This window comes from Colius striatus, chromosome 2 (genome assembly GCF_028858725.1).
Source record: "Colius striatus isolate bColStr4 chromosome 2, bColStr4.1.hap1, whole genome shotgun sequence".
Classification (NCBI taxonomy): domain Eukaryota; kingdom Metazoa; phylum Chordata; class Aves; order Coliiformes; family Coliidae; genus Colius; species Colius striatus.
Window position 1 is genome coordinate 117,466,184 of NC_084760.1, and position 10,086 is coordinate 117,476,269.

The window sequence follows — 10,086 nt, forward strand, 5'->3', positions numbered from 1 at the left end:
GGAAGATGTAACACAATCACGGATGATGGCACCTCTGTGGCAGTTTTCTCAACAAGTCCATATGACATTTTCACTGGGCTTAGCCTTCTTTACAGTCTTTGTAAAGGAAAAACAACCTCAATTGCTGCTGATGCTTTATGATTCCTGATGACACCATAGACTTCTGGCAATCTGTTATTTTGAAGGTGGAAGAGGTGATCCTCCAGATCAGTACAGGCTCTGATACTGCTATCTGGTATTTCAGATATGAAGCGTTGTTTGGAGTAATTTTGTGGCTTTTCAGACTTAAGTGTTTGAATCCAATGGTATTTGGCTGGAGAGAATCATGTCTTTTCTCTGGCAGATATCTAATGGATTTTGCATCAAAAGGAAGAAGGATGACAAAAGGAAATGGCACTGTGTCTGTGGCTTTTAATCAACAGTTCTAGAAAGTGCTTATGATTCAGCCTTTGCTTAGATCCTGGGCTCAGCAAAATCAGTGGGAATCTTAGCTCCAACCCAGATAGCTAGCTTATGTGTTACCACTATTGCTTAATTAGCATCTGCTCCAGCTAAGAATACATTTCTTGGTACACAGTACATATTGTGAACAGTTAAATTCAGCACAAGTCTAAATTCCAGCCTTCTTTTCCACAAAGCCCAGGATCAGTGACCCAGAAACTGGCTACGCTTGTCAGGATCGCTACATCCAGAAAGAGTACAAGCATCTTATCATTAGGTGATTGGGGTGAGACTGGCAAAGGAAAAATGAAATAACCTTTCTCCAACTGTGCAGCAAGCCTCACTAAATACCTAAAGCATTATGTAGATCTTGTATTTCTTCTTGACTCAGCCTCTTTTAGTTCCAAGAAATTAAAGGAAAGATGTACTGTTAGAAATAAACTTGGCAGTGGCTTATTTAGGTAGTTATTCAAATTTGTACATATTGGATGATACATGCTGGTCTTGCATTGCTGCAGGAACTGATTTCTGGATGTTTTCATTCGTGTAGGTTCAAAAATCTCAGCCTGGACAGTGAAATGATTGCTGTGTGTAAATAACCCAAGTTATTTGAATGCAATATGCCTGCAAATCACTGTTATACAACACACTTAGGTAGCAATATTTCATTTCCAGGGGTATAAACTGAATATACAGAGTGTTTTAGACAGATACATGGAAATGGATGTTGAGAAAGAGGGGAGAGGAGCAGTAACTGATTTAAATAACAGGTGGTGTTGATCAAAGTCAGGTCAAATGAAGACACTGGGAAAGCTATACTGAAAGATTGTACCATGAAGTAATATGAAAAATGTATTAAAACCAAAATGTATTTCAGAGATATATATGAAATATTTCCATGTCCTGTACTATGCCAAGTTTATTCATTTAAGTCTATCTTTCGAAAAGAAGCAGTGGCCTCAGCTTTGAAAATGCTTCAGTGCAATCATACACCTAACATACTCAGAGTTAAACGTAAGCGACAGTGTTTGTAGGATTTGGGCTTAAAGATAAACCTGGCTTCACCGGAAGTATATTATCCTAATTGCATTTTAAATTGGGACAAACTATAATTATCAGTGGGAGCGGGATCATTAAGTTCCACAGAAAAACTCTCCAGAAGAGAAATATAGAAAATGTGACCCTATCTTTCTGATGAAAGCTCTGTCACTCTGAGAAGTGCACCTTTCAAATAATGCAGACAGTAGAACTCAAATGTTACCAATGAGAAACAAGTGCCCCAAGGTGCAGTGAAACTGCCTTGTGTGTGACTGTCATGTTAAGAAATGAAACCCAGGAAATGCAGTAGTTCCAAGAGAGAGCATCATTATTCTCTTTAGTCACTCATTTACTGAAAGAATTCACCTGTTAAATTAATACTTCCATAAACTCACAGCCAGTGGCCAGTGGAATATGTTTATAATTTCACTTGATCCATTCACTAGATGTTATATGCACATAACAACAACAGCAGTCAGATACAGCCTTTATCTTTATGACTGAGACTGATAACTTATGTAGCACAGATGCTCAATCAGGTGACTCTTCAAGAGTGCATATAAAATTCTGGCACACAAAACACCACCATAGCAACAAAGCCTGGCAACAGCAGCTGCTGCACGAAAAGAAATTGGAAAGGGAGGGGGAATCTTGTACAAAAGTCCATTTCCCGTCAAAATAATTTAATTGTTTTCCCTTTCATCTCAGCGTGACAAGTGTCTCTAAAATACTGAGAGAATAAAGTGGCTCACACTGTTTGAAATTACAACACAAATAGCATCTTTGTGTGTACAAAGTGACCCAGTCACTGCTACCCTCACTCAGACCGTATTTTATCCGGGCTAGATTGACCTGATGCTCAGTTAGCACCTATGGATCTCTGTGCCACAGCAAATCGTCCACGTTTCTCAGTACAATGCTCTGTATGAGGCAGATCAAATCTGTGATGATTTGTACCTGCCCTCCATGGACTCACATCCTCGCCTGGCCTATGTTAATGCAATACTTGCACAGTTAGAATCACAAGTTAAAAAGTCAGTTGGTATCTTCCCTAGAAAGTGTTAATTAATCCCTTTTTTTACACAATACCACCCATTCTTGCTTCCCTGTTAAGTTTATAGGTAATACATTTTTGCAGATAGTTAAAACCAGTCCATGAAACATACAACACATTTAAGAATGCTGAAATTCACTGTGAAAGACTTCACAGCCTACCAGATTTGTTAAATCACAGCTGGTGTAAACTGCCAAAGGTCCACTGACTTCAAAGCTGTGCATCTGTTTATACCAATGTAATGTCTGCACCTTTGCCTTCATTTTTTGCTTCCAGCTCTTAACTATTGCTCCAGCTGTATGGGTAGATTTGAACCAACTGGAAAGCAGATTGTCTCACCTACTTTTATTTACATCCAAGTCTAGTTGTCAGTTGAACTACAAGACACAAACATTAAAGGGGTTGCAAAGAAGAAACTGCTTTCAAAAAATTCCCCAACCCTTTTGGAAACCAAAAATCATGCACTCTGGACTCTGCAGCTGCCAAATGAACAGGACCTTTGTTCTCCATGCAAAAAGGAGATTGCCCAGTTCATGCTTTCCTTGAAGTGCCTTAAAATTACGGAAACCCTCTCATGGTATCTTTTGGAAGCATAACAAGAGAGTCAGCACATATTTTGTCTGGATTCCTCTCCACAATTCCTACCAAACTATTATATGTATCGCTATGACAGAGCAATATTCTATTTCTAGGGAAAAGGACACTATCTATGTTCCTCATTACCATGGTAGAGTCATGTCCCATGGAAGCTAACATATTTAGTCCTACATTGCCAGCTTGATACAGTTTTAGAATAATTCATATATTACAGCTGTAGGCAGGATGCTTTGTCTTTAGAAAATATGTGAGATGACGAGTGAAAAAAAGTGAATCTTGTTCTCAGATCTGCTCCAGTCTTCTTTCCTGTACTCAAATGAGTTACTTAATCTTTCAGGTCCCTCTAGATGACTCTGTTGCCCATTTAGTTCCTAAAGGTAAGCACCCCACCATATACATGCCCTGGATATCTAGAGTCCACCATACTGCAAGGGTTTGGTTTAAGTGAGGGTCTGTACACCGGTAGGTGTACTTTACTTTCATTTAAAGAAAAGGTTTTACAATTCCTTCAGGTGATGAAATGTTCAGAAGAGAGTTTGTTGCATTGGCAATTTGATGGATTTCAATTTTTAAATATTTCTTTTTTTTTTTAGATTTCCCAGTTGATGCTGTGTCTTTCGATACTCATCACAAATTAAGACAAAAAGATTCAGATGGTATATTTCATCTTGAAGTAAAGCAACTCATTTACAATTTTAAGTCTTGCTATAATCCACTAACATTTTTCTCCATTCTCTTTTCAGAAGCATTATTATAATATGCTATTCTGAATCATCAAAGACTCTCATTCCCACTCTGGCTATTTGACAGAACTTGCAATTGTAAAGGGTGAAATTCCACAACTGACAAAACATTAGTCACAAAGCAACAGAACACCATTTACATAGTTGAAAGCACTTGCTCTAAACTGTATTTCTAAGACTAGGAGCAATTGTGTTGTGATGTAAATGCTGAGCCACAATCTCTCTTAGAAGAAATTTTAACTCTTAATGGCAAAAACCCTCTGATTCTCAGGTACATTTCAGAGAAACAGATTTACACTTTCATTCTTAACATTGCTAATTTAAAAAATAATCTCTGGTCACTAATAACATGTCTAGGGGAAGAAAGGGCTAGTTAGTCTCCTAGAATCTACTAGCAGCATAAGGATAACTTCCAAAGTCGGACTAAGGATGACAATGTCCTCTGTGCCCATAAAGCACAAGCTGAACCAAATAAGCTAAAAGCTGTTATGGCCTGTGCAAACTCTTATCCTGCCTAATCATTAACAATTTTAGTAAGGATTTTTCAAGATTTGTCTTGAAGAAAAAGAAGTTCAGTTCACCATGAACTATGAGTGGCTGCTGCAGTAATCTAAGTAAAAGCTATGAAGCTAGAAATACAGGTTCAACGAACGCATCAGTTGATGGTACTGTCACTCAGTGGCAAGGAAAAGCACTAACAGGTATAGCACTTGGCTGTCTGGAAGGCAATCTGCTCTAATAGGATGCCTGCTGAGCTATCAGAAAAAACATTTACCAACCTCCCAACCAGAAGACATTGTTGGAAGCATAAAGACATTGTCAGAGAAAGGTAGGAGGTTAAATGGAGGAGGAAAATGGCTTTTTTAAAGACCACAGGCTGCATCTTTGTATTTATCAGGAAAACATACCTAGCAGGAGGAGGAGAGGAAGAAACAGTCAACCTTTGTCTATTCCATAGCAGTACAAAGCAACCAACAGACAGGGTTGATCATCTTACTCTCTTTTTCTCTTCACATTTTGTATCAGATGTTAAGCTCCACAATACCCAAAGTCCTCTTGTTGCAGGAAAAGAGAGATGAAGAGGACTAGTAGGTGAGACTGAAGGGTGCTATCATGTTTCGGTTGAAGTCATTCCATCAGCTTTGATGGGAGTTCAAACCGGCCTTTTGAAAGCAAATAATATAAATTACCTTGCAATTATCTTTTTATGAGATTATGCAACAGTTTTGACGAAACAGCTGATGATTAATTTAGGATTTAACATTCATTTTCCCAGTAGGCTTGTAAATATATAAAAGGTCATGACATATAATTTCAAATAAAGAAGAGCAATTGCTTCAGAGGAGCCAGAAGATACAACTGTGAGCAAACCAAAGCTAAAAGTGAACATCACAGCCCATAATAAAGAATACCTCTTGACTTCTTTGAACAGTGAGATTTGCAGTAGTCATAGGAAATATTTGGCACGAGCACTGATTTGAATTAATATTCCCATGGCTGACATTGCCAAAATTTCACAAATGATCTGCAAGTAGACTATTTGCTTACAAAATTCATCTGAATGTAAATGCCAATTAAAGAGAGTATATATTTTTAATTTATTCAACAGGAGAACCAAGGACAATACACGTTATTTGTGTTTACAGTGCCAAGAATATACTAACTTCTTAATAAACTTGTCATATACTAAAAGTTCAACTGTTGAGTATTGCGTCATTTTGCACATCACATTGTTAGCTGTTTGGGAAAGGGCTGTTTATTACTAAATCAATGACGTAGACAAAGAGAGGAAGTGTGCTCAGAGGGAGTCTTATCGCTCCCCTAAGAGACCACAATCTTAGAAGAATTCTTAGACATGCAGAGAACTGAGTCCAGATTTCCAAAAAAAACCTTATCAAATGTTGTTTCTCTATTCTCCTACATGCTTCACAGCACTGACAAAAAACCCACAGATGTTTTAGATATGATGCAATGGCAAGAATTAACAGAGCAGTATAAACTGGGGGGGGGGGGGGAAATCTTGTTTTTAATGTTATATAAACATTAATCAATAGTTGGCATTTAATATTATTTGGTACCAAGTTTACCAATAGAATTGTAACCATTAATAGTACCCCAAAGTTAACATAACAGGAGTCACTCTTGAAGAAGTATTTGAATTAAAGCCTAGCTGCCTCGGTGGCTAGTTCAGGAAAAGAACATAAAAGCAAGCAGAGGAGAAACACGGAAATGTGATTTCAGCTTAGCATTTCAAACAAAGCCACCAAAAATTCAACAATGTGAGCTCATCAATACAAAGGCAGAGCAGTGTCAGTCCTGCTTCAAGAGAGCTTCAAATCCAAGTATCTGATTATAAACAGCACTGATCTTTCATTGCATTTTGCTGATTTCCACTGAGCTGTAGGTACTGAATTACTCTTTGGGATCAGTTAAAAAGTGATTTTCACAGGCAGAAACAGGACATGAGAACTCAGACCCTTAGCATGGAATCTGCATCTATTTAAAATACAGATTTTTTTTCAGGGAAATTAATGCTAGACATCTGTTTTTTCATAGGAGATGCAAAATGCTAACATATAACTATTTGCACAGAGGTAGGTCCTGTCTTGTGTGCAGCAGGCACTTCAGAGTCAGAGCTCCTTGCGTCTTTCCTTTCTCTACCATTATTCATCAGTGAAAAACTCCTTCTACTTCAAATTGCTAAACTAAAAAATGGACATGGCTATTACCTGATAAGCATTCTGCAAGCTATAATTAACATCTAACTGCACTAACTACAGAATATTCTAACTACAGAATATTGCTAAAAATGTGATAGCTTTGTGATACAAAAATACAAAACACAGTAAATTTTGGCAGTGGAGATACAGGTATTGCTATAGGGCCAGTTTGCTTCCCTGGCAGGAAACTGTTTCCCTCTAATCTTTCTTTTTTCCTCCTCTAATTTTTGGGTTTTTTAAGAGTTGTGCCTTTTCCCTATGTACCAGAGTAGGAAGGTGAGGAACTCGGTCCCCCGATTCTAAGCCCTCTCTATTAGCTCTTTGTCTTTGTCTCTGCTATGAGGCAATTCTCTGCACCTCAGACCTCTACTTATTTTTTCAGCATCCTCCGATATCAAGGAAGACTATGTACATCTCAGCCCATCTCCATGATCCAACATCTGGCATAAGATCATTTCATTTTGCACTTGAAATATTTTAACATCAGACTGTTACTATAGGTGAAGAACTCCACTTATTACATGTGTGAGCATGGAAAAACTTTGTAGTCAACATAAAACGCATGTTGATTCTAGAGAAAAGTTCATGGATAATGATTTCTTCTTTGTAGTGTATCTTAGCAACATGTATCTCAGATTGCTGTATGTAAGAGTTACAATTATCTTAACAGGTAATACAAAACATGATCAGAGTTCATTAATTCTGTGATAACACACACAGAAGGGAAGGGGTTTCACTAAACAGAAGCAATAAAATCATAAAACTTGTGGTGTGCATGCAAAATCTGAAAAAAACAACCCTCAAACAGAACAAAGATCTGTAGAAACAGTTTCACAGAGTGCCCTGAAACATTTATAATCACTGAAAGACTAGCAACTTCAAACCAAACTTCAAAGACACAAGAATGACTGATTTCTATATAGCCCCTAGCAGGATTAAAAAATGCTCTAACATGCTACCACTCACTGGTAGAAAAAGGCTGACACCTGATCTCTAATGAAGATGCCATCATCCACAAAAATTCCTGCCTGAACTGCATTGGAAGATGTTTCTCCATAGACTTAGACAAGATTGGAAGAGCTGATGGGCTTTGAAATCTCCCATTCTCATTCGGTGGCAGAAGCACTGTACCAGCCTGAGCAACTTCTTATTCACATTTCCTGCTAGATGAAATTTTGTCTCCCAGGCACTGCAGCTTTAGGAAACATTGGCTTGCAGGCATCACACACAGCAGCCTATGAGGGCATGGCAACAAATTGTCAATGTGATTCATTGCCCATTTCTGGCAAGGCGGTGTGTTGTGTACTCTGAAACACTTTTGTGTGTTTCTGAATGGTTTCTACCCAAGCTAAAAGTGTCATTAACTGAGAAATAGAGTTTATTCCTCCCTAGAAAAAAAGAGCATTTCAAATAAAGACCAGACTGTGCAAAACTGTGTGGTGTACTCTGAAATACTTTTGTGTGCTTCGGAATGGTTTCTACCCAAAGCCAAAAGTGTAATAATTTGAGAAATTGAATTTATTCCTCCATAGAAAAAAAAACCAAACCAGTTCAAATAAGACTAGTCTGTGCTCCTGTTTAGGTTGTGACCAAACTTTTTTCAACCCTCTCTTATGTACACATCTTTTATAGGAATTAGCATTTGGGGATAGGTTGGAGGTTCTTTTATTAGCATACTGGGTTGGGGTTTTTTATAAGATCATTCAATATGAGCATGTTTTTAGTTATTTTCTGAGGTATAAGCAAGGAAATTGATAAGCCTTTTTCCATTTATGCAGATAAAATAAGTGATTGTCATGGTTTAGCGAGGAGTTGCTTTTGCTTGATAACAGGGGGAGCAGGTTAAAGTGAAGAGCCGGTAAAGAGTTTTCGGACTCTCCCCCGGCTCTTGGGTTCAGACCCACCTTCGGCCCCGCTGGGCCAATCTGGCGCCTCTGCCATCACTATTTAGGGACTGGAATTTGAAGTGCTTGGGAGGAAGTGTAAGAGTGGTACAAGATGGGGGTGACCACACAGACTCCACAGTCAGAGAAGGAGTAAAGAAGGAGGAGCAGGGAGGGCTGGTACGGGAGTCTGTCTGCCCTGAAGAGAGACAAATGGCAGAAGTCATCGGGAACAGACTGACTGAAACCCCCATTCCCTGCCCCCCTGAGCCATTCAGCGGGAGAGGAGATAAAGACCCAGGGAGCAGGGCTCTGAGCCCGGGAAGAGGGGGTGGGGTGGTGGCAAAGGTGGTCTTAAAGGGCTGGTTGTGCTCTTCATCGTTGTGCTATTCTGTGTTGTTTTGTGTTGGTTATGTTTTGGGGTTCTATGGTTATGTTTTAGTTGGTGTTGGATTAAATTATTTTCTGTTTTCTTCCCCAAGCCAGGTAGCCTGGTCTGTTTTGTCCAGGACCACAAGTGGCAATTAAGCCTTCCCTGGCCTTTGGCAATTCTCAGGTCTTTGGTACTTGAGGCTAATCGTGGTCTTTTGTTCCCTGATGGGCCTAAAGCAGTGATACAGGTATGTTGTCTATGTATGCACACATTCCTACTTATATTACACTGTAAAAATGTTTTGCCTGGAACATGGCATACAGGTAATGCCATGATTCATGGACAACTAAATCCTTGATCCAATTTTTGGCTTCATTTTTTCTAATTGAAATTATTTGAAACACTATAATTTTCCACAGAAGGAATACTTATTTTTCTCTCTGCAACCTAAAAACCAAGCCCAATTACAGCTGTTTTTGCCAGCCTCTTAAGACTCATTTCTGCCCTTAAAGAATCGCTCAGATTGACTGCAGCATAGACCAACAGATAAGTCACAGCTTTGACTAGTTTATGAGGCTGTTAGTTTAGGAAAATACTAGCCACCACTTCTCAAATGAAACAAAGTCCATCAGTTCATTTCCATCTTGTCTTTAGAAGGCAGTAACTAACCCTTGTCATGTCACTTCTTACCCATGACTTGCACCTATCATGTCTCAGGACCTATTCAATAAAACAGAATTTATATGCGGTCATGCTCTTGGTATAGCGTTGCCTTCTGACAGTGCGACAGTCAACTGCAGTCAGCTGAGTTCCACTCCACTTCACTTGGGAGCTTGTGGCTAAAAAAGCAATTGATCTGAAACCATGCATACATCAGGCTAAGACTATTCAAACATTAGCCTGACTATCAGATGACATTTCTGGCTGAAGCACATGGCAAATCTACAATTGACAGAAGATGCATTTTCTTCAGGATTCTGGATGTTGCTGCCAAAATGTGAGTTCGTCCCCAAGCAAGATTTGGCGACAGGAGAAATGAATTGGACTTGCCTGGAGAGATGGAAGACAAGGTTACTCTCAAAGTCACCAGGAGGCTGTGTTTAAATCATATCAATGTCTAACTGTTCTATTTTCAAAGTTCTGGCTGTATTCCCAAAGAAAGGTTTTCTTGTTTCACAACTCAAGCGAAGTTTGAGTGAGGGTATGCCTGTTAAGATAACTGGCGAACATATTTGGA